The sequence below is a fragment of the Herpailurus yagouaroundi genome, unplaced genomic scaffold (assembly GCF_014898765.1).
Source record: "Herpailurus yagouaroundi ecotype Mexico unplaced genomic scaffold, PumYag 67375, whole genome shotgun sequence".
NCBI classification, from domain to species: Eukaryota; Metazoa; Chordata; class Mammalia; order Carnivora; family Felidae; genus Herpailurus; species Herpailurus yagouaroundi.
Window position 1 is genome coordinate 555,822 of NW_024420192.1, and position 16,991 is coordinate 572,812.

Genomic DNA, 16,991 nt, shown 5'->3' on the forward strand with positions numbered 1-16,991 from the left:
TAGTATTGACATTTTGACAATATTTATTCTTCCAATCCATGAGCAGGGAATGTCTTTCCATTTCTTTAAATCTTCTTCAATTATCTTCATAAGCTTTCTATAGTTTTCAGCATACAGATCCTTTACATCTTTGGTTAGATTTATTCCTAGGTATTTTATGCTTCTTGGTGCAATTGTGAATGGGATCAGTTTCTTTATTTGTCTTTCTGTTGCTTCATTGTTAGTGTATAAGAATGCAACTGATTTCTGTACATTGATTTTGTATCCTGCAACTTTGCTGAATTCATGTATCAGTTCTAGCAGACTTTTGGTGGAGTCTATCGGATTTTCCATGTATAATATCATGTCATCTGCAAAAAGCGAAAGCTTGACTTCATCTTTGCCAATTTGGATGCCTTTGATTTCCTTTTGTTGTCTGATTGCTGATGCTAGAACTTCCAGCACTATGTGAAACAACAGCGGTGAGAGTGGGCATCCCTGTCGTGTTCCTGATCTCAGGGAAAAAGCTCTCAGTTTTTCCCCGTTGAGGATGATGTTAGCTGTGGGCTTTTCATAAATGGCTTTTATGATCTTTAAGTATGTTCCTTCTATCCCGACTTTCTCGAGGGTTTTTATTAAGAAAGGGTGCTGGATTTTGTCAAAGGCCTTTTCTGCATCGATTGACAAGATCATATGGTTTTTCTCTTTTTTTTTGTTAATGTGATCTATCACGTTGATTGATTTGCGAATGTTGAACCAGCCCTGCATCCCAGGAATGAATCCCACTTGATCATGGTGAATAATTCTTTTTATATGCCGTTGAATTCGATTTGCTAGTATCTTATTGAGAATTTTGGCATCCATATTCATCAGGGATATTGGCCTGTAGTTCTCTTTTTTTACTGGGTCTCTGTCTGGTTTAGGAATCAAAGTAATACTGGCTTCATAGAATGAGTCTGGAAGTTTTCCTTCCCTTTCTATTTCTTGGAATAGCTTGAGAAGGATAGGTATTATCTCTGCTTTAAACGTCTGGTAGAACTCCCCTGGGAAGCCATCTGGTCCTGGACTCTTATTTGTTGGGAGATTTTTGATAACCGATTCAATTTCTTCGCTGGTGATGGGTCTGTTCAAGCTTTCTATTTCCTCCTGATTGAGTTTTGGAAGAGTGTGGGTGTTCAGGAATTTTGTCCATTTCTTCCAGGTTGTCCAATTTGTTGGCATATAATTTTTCATAGTATTCCCTGATAATTGTTTGTATCTCTGAGGGATTGGTTGTAATAATTCCATTTTCATTCATGATTTTATCTATTTGGGTCCTCTCCCTTTTCTTTTTGAGAAGCCTGGCTAGAGGTTTGTCAATTTTGTTTATTTTTTCAAAAAACCAACTCTTGGTTTCGTTGATCTGCTCTACAGTTTTTTTAGATTCTATATTGTTTATTTCTGCTCTGATCTTTATTATTTCTCTTCTTCTGCTGGGTTTAGGCTGCCTTTGCTGTTCTGCTTCTAGTTCCTTTTAGGTGTGCTGTTAAATTTTGTATTTGGGATTTTTCTTGTTTCTTGAGATAGGCCTGGATTGCAATGTATTTTCCTCTCAGGACTGCCTTTGCTGCGTCCCAAAGCGTTTGGATTGTTGTATTTTCATTTTCGTTTGTTTCCATATGTTTTTAAATTTCTTCTCGAATTGCCTGGTTGACCCACTCATTCGTTAGTAGGGTGTTCTTTAACCTCCATGCTTTTGGAGGTTTTCCAGACTTTTTTCTGTGGTTGATTTCAAGCTTCATAGCATTGTGGTCTGAAAATATGCATGGTATGATTTCAATTCTTGTATACTTATGAAGGGCTGTTTTGTGACCCAGTATATGATCTATCTTGGAGAATGTTCTATGTGCACTCGAGAAGAAAGTATATTCTGTTGCTTTGGGATGCAGAGTTCTAAATATATCTGTCAAGTCCATCTGATCCAATGTCTCATTCAGGGCCCTTGTTTCTTTATTGACCGTGTGTCTAGATGATCTATCCATTTCTGTAAGTGGGGTGTTAAAGTCCCCTGCAATTACCACATTCTTCTCAATAAGGTTGCTTATGTTTATGAGTAATTGTTTTATATATTTGGGCGCTCCGGTATTCGGCGCATAGACATTTATAATTGTTAGCTCTTCCTGATGGATAGACCCTGTCACTATTATATAATGTCCTTCTTCATCTCTTGTTACAGCCTTTAATTTAAAGTCTAGTTTGTCTGATATAAGTATGGCTACTCCAGCTTTCTTTTGGCTTCCAGTAGCATGATCAATAGTTCTCCATCCCCTCACTCTCAATCTAAAGGTGTCCTCAGGTCTAAAATGAGTCTCTTGTAGACAGCAAATAGATGGGTCTTGTTTTTTTATCCATTCTGATACCCTATGTCTTTTGGTTGGCGCATTTAATCCATTTACATTCAGTTGAACAACTTGATTTTAAAGTAGGAAAAAAAATCTGCACACATCTTACCATAGAAAATATACGTATGGAAAATAAGCATATGAAAAGATGCTCAGCATTATGTCATTAGGGAATTGCAAGTTAAAACAACTAGATATTATTACACATCTGCTAGAATGGCTAAAATCCTAAGTACTGGCAATACCAGATATCATCAAGGTTTTGGAGCAAGAGGAACTCATTCTGGGGGGAATATAAAATGGTATAGTCACTTTGGAAGATGGTTTGGCAGTTTCTTATAAAAGAAACATAGACTTACCATGTCATACAGCAATTGCCCTTCTAGGCATTTATCCAAATGAATGAAAACATATGATTACACAAAATGCACACATGAATGCTTATAGCAGCTTTTTAAATAATGGCCCCAAATTGGAAACAATCAAGATGTCCCATAACAGGTGAGTGGTTAAACTGAGATTCATCCAAGAAATGGAACGTTATTCAGGGATAAAAAGAAATGAGATATCAAACCACGAAGAGACATGGAAGAAATTTAAATTTATATTGCTAAATAAAAGAAGCCAGTCTGTTAATTTATTTTATGAATTAGGATATAGTTTATCATGGTGAGCATCCCATGTGAAATTGCAACAATATGAATTCTACTTCTGATTGGTATAGTGTTATACAAATGTCAGTTATAAGTTGATTCTGGTGTTGTTTAGATCTATTCTTTTTTTTTTAACTCTTTTTTTTTAGTCTTAGAGAGACAGAGCACCTTTGAGCAGGGGAGAGGGGCAGAGGGAGAGAGAGAATCTCAAGCAGGCTACACACCCAGTGTGGGGCTTGATTCCACAACCCTGGGATCATGACCCTAGCCAAAATCAAGAGTCACCCAGGTGCCCCTAGATCTATTCTTATTAACTTTTTAGCTAATTGTTCTGTTAATTCTTAAAAGTATTGGAATCTCCAAACATAATTGTGGATTTGCCTGTGTTTCCTTGCAGTTCTGTCAGCTTTTGCTTCAGGTATTGTTATGTCTTCTTGGTAAATTGTCCTCATCACTATGTAATGTCCTTCTTTATCCTGAGAATATTCCCTGTTGTGAAATCTACTTTTTGATGTCAATATAGCTTTCAAACTTTCTTTTGAATAATGGTTGCATAGTATAACTTATCTATGCATTTTTATCTAAATAGAGTTTCTGGTAGAAAGCATATAGTTGGGTCTTGAGGAAGATTTGAGCAACTACTTAATAGTTTATGTGACTATACAAACTTTCTAATTTTTATTGTCAGTTTTGTTAAGTTACATTTTTGTAGGAATTTGCCTATTTCCTCTAGATTTTCAATATTATTGGCATGAATTGTTAGTACTGTTCCCTGATCTTTCAAATCTTTAAGTTCCCCCCTTTTTTCATATTACTTCTATATATCTTTTTTAAATATTGATGAGTCAGCCAAACATTTGTTGATTTTGTTTAAAGATTTTGTTATTTTTTAAAAGTAATCTCTACACCCAACATGGGGCTTGAACTCACAACCCTGAGATCAAGAGTCACATGCTCCACCGACTGAGCCAGCCAGGCACCTTGTATTTTATTAGTTTTATAAAAGAAACAAATGTAGGGTTTTGTTGATCTTCTTTAATGTAGCTTTGTTTCCTATTTCATGAATTGATGCTTTTACTTTTAATACCTCCTTTTTTCCCTAATGTTCTTACTATATTCTTAGCTTGAATACTAAACTAATTTTCACACTCTTTTCTCTTCTAATAGAAGTATTTAAGGCTATAAATTTCCCTTGAAACATGCTTTCACCACGTCTCACACGTTTTTAATGTGTTTTCATTATCATTATATTTTAAGATGTACCTCATGATTTCTTATTTGATATACAGAAGGAACTGTGATGCACTTTTGACAGGAAAACTAGCTGGTGCAGCAATAGTGGAAAACAGTATAAATGCTCCTCAAAAAATTAAAAATAGAATTACCACATAATCCAGTAATTCCACTACTGGATATTTACCCAAATAAAATGAGAACACCAATTCAAAAAGATATGTGCACTCCTGTTTATCACAGCATTATTTGCAATAGCTAAGATATGGAAGCAACACAAGTGTCCATCCATACATGAATGGACAGAGAAAATATGGTATATATATACAACAGAATATTATTCAGCCATTAAAAAGAATGAAATCTTGCCATTTGCAACATGGATGGAGCTAGAGAGTATAATGCTAAATGAAATAAGCCAATCAGAGAAAGACAAATACCATATTTAGAAATGTGCTTTAAACTATGAAATATATGTAAATGATTTATTTACCTTTTTTGTTAATATAGAACTTAATTGCAGTGTGGGAAGACAACATGAATCTTATAATGCCAATATCAATGCCAATTATTAGTGAATAATTTTTGTCTGATCTAATGCAGAATCAATTCTTGTGACTATTGCAAATGTGCTTCAGATCAATTATTTCTGTAATTCTTCAAAGCAGAGTGCATATGTTTCCATTTGGTGAGGCTTGTGAGTTGGGTTGTTTAAATCTTTGTATGCTGTTGATTTGTAGATATGATTTCTCAATAATAGAAAGGGTGTTGAATTTCACTCACTTGGAGTTTTTCAATTTCTCCATGGACTTCTATTACTATTTTGTATATTTTGAGGCTATTTTTAAGTGTATGTGTAATGTTATGTAACATTTTCATGGAAGCAGCATCCCATCAACTTTGCCATGCCCTATTGGTTAGAAGCAAGACAGATCTTGCCCACAGTTAAGGGGAGATTACACAGTGTAAGGATCATGACAGATCTTTTAGATCTACCAGTTTTTAAAAATGTTTCTTATTTAGAGAGAGAGCACAAGTGGGTGGGAGGAGCAGAAAGACAGAAAGCGAGAGAATCCCAAGCAGGCTCCACAATGTCAGTGTGGAGTCCAATATGGGGCTCGATCTCACAAACTGAGATCATGACCTGAGCCAAAATCAAGAGTCAGATGCTCAAATGACTGAGTCACCCAGGCACCCCTACATCTACCTTTAGAATCATACTTTTACAATAAATATTTATTATTAAAAAACCTCCTGGATAATATAAGTGGTTTAGAATGCTTCAGCTCCATTTATGCCCATTACTACTTATATTGTCATATATTTGACAACGTGGGACTCATTAAATTAAAAACTGTTGCTCTGAAAAAGGCATTGTTAATGGTAAAACAAGCCACAAACTCAGAAAACCCATTTCCAAATAACATATCTGGCAAAGGACTTGTATCAAGAATATGAAGATTTCACTCACATGTGGAAATTAAGAAACAAAACAAAGGAGAAAATAACAGAGGAAGACAAAGCAAGAAACAGACTCTTAATTATGGAGGACAATATGATGTTTATGAGGGGTGGAGGGATGGGTGAAACGGGTGATGGAGATTAAGAAGGGCACTTGAGAAGAGCACTGGGCATTGTATGGAAGTGTTGAATCACTACACTGCATACCTGAAATTAATAGAACACTGTATGTTAACTGGAATTAAAATAAAAAATTTAAAAAAGTATATATATGGAAATCTAAACACGTAAAAGAAAAGGAACAAACCAGTAAAGGTCAGGGGGCAAAAGATTTGAACAGACACTTCACCAAAGATAGCAAATAAGCGTATGAAGACATGCTCAACTTCATTATGCCATTACGGAATTGCAAATTAAAACTATAGTGAGATAACACTATATTCCTAGTAGAATGGCTAAACATTTAAAAAATATATATGGGCACCTGGGTGGCTCAGTTGGTTGAGTGTCCAACTCTTGATTTTGGCTCGGGTCATGATCCCAGAGTTGTAGGATCGAGTCCTGGTTCAGGCTCTGTGCTGGGCATGGAGCCTCCTTGGGATTCTCTCTCTCTCTCTCTCTCTCTCTCTTCCCTCCTCTGCCCCTCTCCACAGCTCATGCTCTCTAAAATAAAATAAATAAAACATAAATAATAATGCAAAATTCTGGGGAAGATGTGGAACGACTGGAACTCCTATATTTGTGGTGGGAATGCAAAATGATACAGAAAGTTTGGAAAAGTTTGGTAGTCATTCCCACTCCTAGGCATTTACTCTATATACCCTATAGAGATGGAACATTTATGTTCACACAAAACCAGTACCTGAATGTTTATAGCAACTTTATTCATAATCACCCAAAGTGGAAACGTCTCACATGTCCATCAATTAGTGAATGGATAAAAAACTGTGGTACATTCATACAATGGTGTACAACAATAAAAAGGGATAAACTAATGATTCTCATAAAATTTTATTTATTTGAGAGAGTGTGCATGCACATACACACGGGGGAGGGACAGAGAGTGGTAGAGAAATTTCCAAGCAGGCTCAGCACTGTCAGCACGGAGCCCAATGCGGGGCTCAAACCCACAAACTGTGAGATCATGACCTGAGCCAAAACCAAGAGCTGGGAGCCACCAGGCACCCCACACGGATGAATCTTAAATGCACTTTACTAAGTGAAAGAAACCAGACCAAAATATCTATATATTGCATAATTCCAATCATACAACCTCTGGAAAAGGCAAAAACCAAAGAGATGGACAACAAATCAGTGGTTTTTGGAGACTGGGAATGGGGAAAGAGGTTTACAACAAAAAGGACAATTGAGCGGGCTCCACGCTGACAGTGAGGACCCTGCTTGGGATTCTTGCTCTCCTCTGAGTGTGTGTGCACACTCTCTCTCAAAATAAATAAACTTTTTTTAAAAAGAACAATTGAGAGAAATTATTAGTGATAAAACTGTTTGGAATGGTACTAGAGTAGTATGCCTGACTATATTTGTCAAAACCCACCCAACTATAAATCATGAGGGAATTTTACTGTATATAAATTACAAATAAAAAGCTCTAATAGAAAAGATGTATACTTTTGCCTGTCAAATGAGCAGGGATTTATAAAGACAGAATGGCCATATTTTGATGAATGTATGGAGAAATATGAACATTTATACACCACTGATGGAAATGTAATTTGTACAACTATATTGAAGACAATGCAACAATACCTTTCAGATGCCTTAATAATACTCTCATTCAAACTCAGTGAGTCCAATTCTGGAAATTTATTGCAAAGAAATAATTAGAAATGCACATAATAATTAACATACAATGATGTTTATTACATTTTATAGGCAAAATTGGTAATATCCAACATGTCCAGTAGCATGTTATTTTTTTACATAAATTCTGTTAGATTCATATGAAACATTATGTAACACCTAATACTGTGTTTTAGAGGTTAGAGTGGAGGAGAGCCAAAGCGTAAGAGACTCTTAAAAACTGAGAACAAACTGAAGGTTGATGGGGGGTGGGAGGGAGGGGAGGGTGGGTGATGGGTATTGAGGAGGGCACCTTTTGGGATGAGCACTGGGTGTTGTATGGAAACCAATTTGACAATAAACGTCATATATTGAAAAAAAAATAAACACAACAGCCCTGTAAAAAAAAAAATACTGTGTTTTCAAAGAATGCCAATGATGTAGAAATATGTTTATTTTCAAATGAAAAAAGTTAGAGAACAACATATACAATATGTCAGTTTTGTTTTTAAGTCACACTCCTGAAACTAATAGAGTGCTGTATGTTAACTAACTGGAATTAAAAAAAAAAAAAACTTTAAAAATTGTGTTCCACACATTCTTTTTTACAAGAACAAAGGGAAACACTCAAATGTTGAGTTGTTTTCTTGGTTATAATATTATAGGTGTTCTTTACTTTTTAATTTATACCTTTCATTTCATTTGTCAACAATGATCATGTTACTTTTATGGTCAAGAAAAAAAGTATTTTTTTTTTAATTTTTTTTTTCAACGTTTATTTATTTTTGGGACAGAAAGAGACAGAGCATGAACGGGGGAGGGGCAGAGAGAGAGGGAGACACAGAATCGGAAACAGGCTCCAGGCTCTGAGCCATCAGCCCAGAGCCCGACGCGGGGCTCGAACTCACAGACCGCGAGATCGTGACCTGGCTGAAGTCGGACGCTTAACCGACTGCGCCACCCAGGCGCCCCAAGAAAAAAAGTATTTTTAAAATTTTGAACAAACAAGCCCAGCCCAATCCAGCCAAGTCCGTGATCTCTTCTGTTGCTATCTTCACTTAGAAGACCACACTGTTGTCCCCTGGAGGCTTGTTGCCCTCTTTGCTTCTTCAAGCACTGGACTTGTATTGCAGCTGAACACCTGTCAAAGCAAGAGAGTGGCAGGATCTCTCCAAGAGCACGATACTTCTATGTTAATACTGGCCTATGCAGCCACAGGCTGATACTAGTGTCAACTTCCATGATCTAGGTAGGGAACAGAAGTCTTTATTTTTTATATGAAATTTATTGTCAAATTGGTTTCCATACAATACCCAGTGTTCATCCCAACAGGTGCCCTCCTCAATGCCCATCACCCACTTTCCTCTTCCTCCCCCCGCCCCCCCCCCCATCAACCCTCAGTTTATTCTGTTTTTAAGAGTCTCTTATGGTTTGGCTCCCTCCTTTTTTTTTTCCTCCCCTCCCCCATGGTCTTCTGTTAAGTTTCTCCATATCCACATAAGAGTGAAAACATATGGTATCTGTCTTTCTCTGTATGGCTTACTTCACTTAACATAACACTCTTCAGTTCCACCCACGTTGCTACAAAAGGCCATTATTTCATTCTTTCTCATTGCCAGGTAGTATTCCATTGTGTATATAAACCACAATCTCTTTCTCCATTCATCAGCTGATGGACATTTAGGCTCTTTCCATAATTTGGCTATTTGGAACAGAAGTCTTTAAAAGCTATAATGCCCATATTACATAACAGGAAGCTCCCCATCTTTTAAATCTGTTCTCTGAAAGAATCTTTTAGAACTTTTCTCCAAAGCAGCTCTCCTTGTTCTTTTAGATAATCTATCACGCTCTGGGGAATGACAAATCAATAGGTCTAAGGGCTAACCTTTCATTATATTGTTTCCTAATGCCTTACCAGGGGTTTGGAGTTGCCTAGAATCATTGTGCCCTCTGCCTCTACCTCACCCATCCAATAAGAAAAACTAGGCTATCTGGTACTACTTGTGCTATTTCCTCTGTCCTCGACCTCTTTAAAACTCTGTCATCGAACCAGAGAGTTCTAAGTCACAAACCTTGTTCTGGGTTGTTTCTCATTAGGGTTTAACAGAAACCTCCACAAAGGCAGCTCTACCTGAGGACAGTGCCTGGCAGTGACTTCACACAAACAGCAAAAGAAATAGTGCAGTGCAACAATTCTTCCCCAATCCACCTTAATAAGTTACTGGTTTATGAAGCAAGTCTCAGCACTCCCTCCACTGAAGTGAAGGACTGTATGACCTCCCTCACTTTTCTCCCCTCTCTTCTTCCATTACTAACAGCAGTAAGGAGTTCACTCCTCTCTTCACTCACAAACATCAGAATCTCAGGTTTGCTTCCTTCATTCATGTAGGCTTCTAGGTTCAATATCCACTAAAATGTCAATTTTTTGTTACTCCATGATGGCATTTCATAGCCTCCTTCCTTCTCCTTATATCCATAGAAAAACATGGGTGTCATTGTAAACACTCACTGAAGTTTCATTCACTCATTCACAAGGCTCCTTCCAGATGAAAGGCTGTTACAGATGGCCTGAGGAAGGGAAAAGAAAAAACACCTGCTGAAATCCATCAGGATGGGGCAGGAAATAAAAGGTGGTTAGTGAGAGCAAGGAACACACTAGGAAAGCTTTGAAGAGGCGAGACCCAGGATTAGGCACCAGATGGTGTGACCAAGGGTGTCCTGAGGAATCACTGGGAATATATTTGAAAGGCACAAGACTTACCACTTATCCTTATGCCCTATCCTGCCCATCCCCAAGAGAGATAAAAGGTAACCAGGACTCCTGATACTGTTTATGAGATATCTGTCCTTATGTAACATAGGCCCTAAGACAAGTCCTGATCTCTGATGACCAACTCAGAAGGGGGCTGGGGTGGGGCAAGCCCTCCTACTAGTTTTTCACAATCAGTTGAGACATCAGGAGTGAGTCTTGGGGCTGGGGTCCATACGGTTGCTGGCCTTTGGTACAGCTTCTCCAGTGGCTGCCATGATTATCAGGTGGAAGTGGGTATCAGGCTGATTAACATTAGTATTCCCCAACTGCAGGAGGTAGGTGTGACAAGTTCAACCCCAACTCTAGCATTCATGACTCTCTGGGTCTTAAGAGATGGGAAGAAGGAAGTGCTGATAAAGAGACAGTGACTCCTAAAGGCATATATGTAGGCCAGAAAAGTGCCAGCGGAAGGGGAAAGTATGGCTTTGTTTGCTTTCATCAGTGGTATCTTAGTCAAGGGGCTGAAGGAAAAAGAAATAATAAGAATGCAGGGACAGGGGTTACTTTCAAGTCAACTGACTGCCTTCCTTCCAGGAAGCTGGGGTCCTTTGTTTCCGAAACCCAAACTCATCTCTGGTGGCCTGTATTACAGCAGTGGAGATCCAGCAATTTGTGACTATTGGAAACCTAACAGAACAAGCATTATACCTTATTTTAGGGATTTTTTTTTTTTTTTGCTGTGAACACAGGGTAGTCTTTATGGGAAATGATAGTTCGTACATGCACATACAGTACAATTTCTGAATGTAGGAAGTAGCTGAGAGGGCCAAACGTGCAATTGAAAAGAGCAACCTGTGGTCTGGAGTCTCAAGAGAGTAAGCCCTCTGTTGAGTCGTGCTTTGTGAAGCTGATATGAAGACATGCTGTAGTGATTCTCTGCTTCTTTCTTTTTCTTCTTCCTCACACGAAGTCTTCTACCAGATCTTCCTGAGGAATAAATATAAAGCGGCCCCAAAGGAGGGGATGCACCGTCTAAGGGCCTGGGAACTCTGTCTCAAGGGCTCTACCCCTTCATTGAAATATTGACTCATTCAAAGACTATAACAGAGGAAAAATGATGACATGCAGTGTCACAGGATTCATGGAGATTCTCTTCTCCTAAACTTTACATTCCAAGTCCTAAGGGACATCTCTCTGCATCAATTTCCAGCCCTTCTTCCCAACAACACAGGGAATATGTACAATATGGCCACTAAACTAGATGTATCCTGACCTTAGAGTGGCTGTCACAAAGTGCTGTTGTTACACACTGATGGGAGCTTTCTTTTGTCTATCCTTTATCTTAAAAGCTCAATTATGTAACAGGGCCCCTTTGTTCTAGTTAATTAATCTGTGTTTTTAATGTGCTGTGCCTGTTGTTTTTTAAAGGACAGTTCTAGCATACTCCTCAAGTCAGAGACTCAGAAGTCAAAGTACATTATGGAACAGCCAACACAAACTTGTACCACATGGATAAAGTTAGGTCAAGGTCAAGGAAAAATTTGGGTCCAAAAGAAATCTTTTGATGCCACTTCAAGCTGACCAGTCTGTAGACACGGCCACAGCATTCTGTCAATTCAAAGGGCCAGCAGCTCCCCTAACTGTCCTTGCTCGGGAATGCTGCTTATTTTCTCATACCTGATATGTGACAGACCCAGACAGGGTAAATGGTTAGCACACAGCAAGGTGCTGGGTATAGAGCAAGCACCCGATAGAGGAGGGGATCACTTTAGCTAGGCATTCTGCAAGCCAACACCTCGGAGCAATGTGTAGATCATGGTTTTGGTAACTTCTAATGATCCCTACCGCTCCTCCGTGGCTCATACAACTATCCCACTACATCGTTTCTTCTCTTACACCTGCACAGTTGCCATGTGCCAACCTCTAAATCACTCCTCAGGCATCAAGGCCTGTTACACCTGGCCTCCAGAGTTCATTCCCAGCTTGGCTTTTGCTATAGTCCGGGGTTACTTCAGTATTTATGTAACTGACCATCTGACAACCTCACTTCACAAGTTACCTTGACCACTCTGGTTTTGCAATCTTAATGTTTCAAAATCCACTCTCTGATTACAGGTTCTATTATTCCAATTTCCAACTACCCAACACCCATCTTGATCACACTAGGGCCTTTTTTCATTCACACACTTTCAGCTCACTTCTGGTCTAACTTCCTTCCACATATAGTCTGGAGTTTCAAATTCATTTCTGTGTAGCCCCTCTCTTGCTAGCTGTCCATCCCTCAACCAATAAAGGTCAGTCCCAGGCAATCAAGTTACTTGTGACTGGTGGCCTAAGACCACTTTAAAGTTTCTCAAGTTTCTGGTTTCTTACTTTAATTTAGTATATAATTTAATATAATAGTATCTCACTTTAATAGACCGAAAGGCCCCACTCTAGCCTTTTGGCCCAAATATCCCTTGGACTCTGGTTTGTCCCATAATCCTGTCCCTGGATTTGTCCCCATAATCCTGTTCCTGGATTATTTGTCCCCATAATCCTGTCCCATAATCCCTGTCCCATAATCCTGTCAGCTTCCTCTCCATCATCCACATCAACAATTACAAATCTTCAACACCCTTGTCACATGTTTCTCCTAACTCCTATCCCTATGCTCCAGCGAGGAGGTAATTCCTTTCATCTGAGGTGCTCTCTCTCCCCCTATTTTAGAGTCATAGGTTTCACCTTCCCTTCTGCCATCATTTTTCAGGAACTTATTCCATCTGTTAGTGTCTTTCTTTCCCCCATCAACAATGACTTCCTTCTCTGTTCTTCCTGCCCCAAAGTCTGCAAGCATACTCCATTTTCTCCCACATTAAAGGGCAGCTTATACGACTCACTGTAGCGCCCTGACGGATCATTTAACTTGTACTCTATTTGTCACATCTTCTACCAGAAAGAAGGCTTCTCATGGAACAAGAGTCATTAATCAGACTAAAGAAGGAAAAGGAAATAGGAGCCTGTTGAGTGGTGAATGGAAAGTGGAGGCCTACCTGTCACTGTAGGTAAGGGGATAGCTGAGGTAAAGTTGAAAGGGGAAACTGTGAATACCAGCCACAGGAGCAACCCCCAGACTGTGAGGATGAAGTTTCTGATCAATGATCACTTTGGTCCTACCCAAGGAGCAATCAGCAGCAACTGTAGTAGTAGTAGCAGCAGCAGCAGCAGCAGGCATGCAACATCTGCAAGTAGCCAAGACTAAAATACAGGCATGGAAACAGAATATTTCACGGAAAACATATTAAATATGATATATATGTGTCACTTAGGCTGCTATTCCCCCTTCTCCCACCTTCAGTAAACATAGCTAATTAGTTATAACTCTCTTTCACACTGAACTGAGTGAGACCTGGCTTCAGCATCCTTTTTGTGAAACATAATCGAGGCAGGTACTATTGACCGATTGGAGATGGTACTTGAGATGAAGTATATCTGCTATCTTTGTACTACACAGAAAAGTCCTCAGCAAAAGAGTGAGAAGATAGGAGTAAGCTCCAGGAGAAAGCATATTGAAGACAGCTTGGACGTTGTAGGCAACTGGCGGGGAAAAGCTGAGCCCATGGAGATCACAGAGCAGGCGCCCAATTAATGTCTGTTGATGATTCATTTTTTCATTCAACAAACATTTAATGAGGCCTACAATGTGCACGGGATTAGGCACCGAATACAAAGATGAACAAGGCACTGTCCTTGCCTGTAAGGAATTTAGAGTCTGGTAGACGAGAGCCATAGACACGGACAATGATAATACAACCTGATAAGTGCGAGGACACTTAGCAGGTTGTATTATATCCATCCGAGTAGGATTTCTTCAGAAGAGCACAACTCCAGGTTGAGGTTGGATCCATGCAGTCCTCCCAGCCACCAGGGCCCGCTGTTGTTTCTGTCACGTGGTGAGTATCCCAAGAACTAACAATGACAGCTATGACTTAGTGCTTATGACATACACTTCACAATATCCTCAGAGAAACCCTGCAAATTAATTATTATATTCGATGAAAAAACTGAGGTTCAGTAAGGTTAAGTAACATGTCTTAGATCACACAGCTAGTAAGCAGTTGAGTCAGGTTTCAAGTCCAGTTTTGACCAACTCCAAAGCATTTTTCTACATTTTTAGGATAACCTTTATTCAGGTGTAACACAACTTTTCAACAGGTTTCTATTTGGAAATAAGAGCAAAGGCAATAGATTAGTGATCAGGGCATGGACAAAATTCATCTGGTTTCCCAACCTATTTGGCAGAGAAGAAAAAGAAGGTAGAGAGTTGACTTCATACTAACATACCATTGAAAACCTTCAGGCCAGTTAGTTTCCCTTTCTTTCTCACACCCGAAGAGCCTCATTGACAATGTAAAACATAAGCACCTCTGGTTAACTATCTTCTTTTAATCCCAGACATGGTCAACATCATTATTAGTGGTAACGACAGTTGATAATAGCATTTGGCACATTCCAGACTTGTTCTAAGAAATGTACAATAATCCCATTAAATCCTTACATCTACCCCCATCCCCATCCAAATCATCACAGAAAAGGCCATTATCCCCATTTTACATGCAGAAAAGACCATTACCCCTATTTTACATAAGAGAAAGGCAAGTCCCAGAGAGGTGAAAAACCATGCTCAATACCACACTGGTGAGTTTAAGAGCAGATTTGAGCCTAGGATATTTAGTCCCAAGGCCCAGACTCTTACGTACTGCTTTGCCGTCCTACTCAGAGCTTCCTCTCCCAATCCTTCTTCCCCCTACTGCCCTCTAGGATGGCTACTTACATAAGGTCCACTGAAAATACATAAGGTCTACTTAAATATAATCTCCTATTAATCATTCTAGTCACAGAAATCCATTCTCTGAATCCCTAAGGTCACTACTCTGAGCCTTAGGTGGAGAACTGTCCACAGAACATTTTTATATTGCTTTGAGAAAACAGGAAATGAATACTGAATATGTTTAGATTTTTGATTACTGGATATATTTTACTTGGAGATGTAACCACAAACGTTGTAAAATCCCTAAGCTGAGTCCATGGAGATTACAGAGCAGGTGTCCAATTAATGTCTGTTGATGATTCATTTTTTTCATTCAACAAACAATAAAACAATTGAGACAGTCACAACTAGGGCCATTTCTCCCCTGAGTGGGTTTTAGAGGGAAAAGCTTCCTCTCTGACTTTGGGAGACAATGTGATGGTGAGGGAAACCTACTACTGATGAGAAGGGCAAGGAACCAAGTAATACTATTAGAGGTCTACAGCTGTTCAGATGTCTTTCTGAGAATCAACATTTCATATACAGCTGCCATCCCAGAACAAAACTTATCAAATCTGTACAGTCAAGCTCTGGTCCAAAAGAAATCAATAGCAATGCCCATCTAAAAAACATGAGAGGATGGGGTCCCTGGGTGGCTCAGTCAGAAAAACCTCTGACTCTTGATTTGGGCTCAGGTCATGATCTCACGGCTTGTGAGATGGAGCCCCACGTTGGGCTCTGCACTGACAGCATAGAGCCTGCTGGGAATTTTCTCCCTCTCTCTCTGCCTCCCCCCAACTCCCACTTTCTCATTCTCAAAATAAATAAATAAACATTCATAAACATAATAAACATGAGAGGATCTCAACAAGGCCAGGAATGGAAGTAGGTGGACGCACATTTGCCAAAGTCTGAGAGCCCTAATTTTTCCCTCTTTACCACCTTAATTTTTCCATGTTCTAGAACTGTCCATGTTTTTATAGCCTCTTATTTAAGAGTCTATCCCCTCTTCTCCACTCCCAATCCTTTTGGCCTTCGATCATTTATCATTTTCTCTACTAAGTGTATTTCTAACTAATCTCCCTGTCCAGGTTTGAAAATCTTCCAGAACATACTCTATAGTACTGCCAAAGTGATCTTCAAAAGCATCCCCTACTTAAACGCTCCAAACGAAATCCAAAGTTCATGGAATACTTATTAGGATCTATTCTCAGCTTACATTTCTAACCTAATTTCAGGAATTACTTGCAGTTCCCCCATTTCATCATTCTATTTCCAGTGTCCATGCCTTTGCTTAAAAGGTCCTTCTCTGTTTTCTGCCTGGCCAACCTTTACTTCCTTTAAGAATCCACCTAAGCATCAGTTCCTCCAACCTCAGGCATTTCCCCACTCAATCAAATGATTTCTCTTCTGAACCCCATAGTATCTTGTACATACCTCCATTGTAGAGCATACCATATGTTGTAATTATCTGTGTACATGTCGAACTCTCTCACTAGACTGAGAACTCCTGAGGGCAGGAACTGTGTCTAACTCGTCTCCATATCCCCATCACCCAGCACAGTGCCTGGCAGCTCAAAAGGCAGCAGAGGAGAAACTGAAGATGCAGGAGACAGAATAAAGCAATATTCTTGAGTTGGGGTACAATACAAATATGCTGATTAAGTTGAAGCTGCGGAAAAATATTTTTTAGCTCAATACTGCAGAGGTCTTGAAAGAGACAAACTGACTTAGGAAGGACTTCCCCATAACTGTCACTGATTATAGTTACCTACAGGCTAAAAGGCCATTTGTTGGGTATCTTTTATTTATTTATTAATTTGTTTATTTTTTTAAGAAGAGTTTATTTTTAATTTATCTTATTTTAGAGAGAGAGAAAGAGAGAGAGAGTATGTGAGTGGGGCAGAGGGAGTGAGAGAATCTTTTTTCAAAATATTTATTTT

The 16,991-nt window shown here is 39.1% G+C and overlaps 1 long non-coding RNA gene across 12 annotated transcripts in view; it reads right to left on the reverse strand.

The window, feature by feature from the left end:
- Window positions 1–8,558: 8,558 nt before the first annotated feature.
- The window catches only part of LOC121024914 (uncharacterized), a 59,844-nt gene continuing 51,411 nt past the window's right edge, over window positions 8,559–16,991 (reverse strand). For 9 of the 12 annotated variants that reach the window (XR_005787869.1, XR_005787870.1, XR_005787867.1 and 6 more), the window contains 4 exons: window positions 16,486–16,645; window positions 11,112–13,496; window positions 10,017–10,075; window positions 8,559–8,648 (listed from right to left, as the gene is read on the reverse strand). This is a non-coding gene — a long non-coding RNA (uncharacterized LOC121024914). The remainder of the gene's footprint in view (window positions 8,649–10,016; window positions 10,076–11,111; window positions 13,497–16,485; window positions 16,646–16,991) is intronic. The other 3 variants (XR_005787861.1, XR_005787868.1, XR_005787860.1) reach the window with 3 other exon arrangements.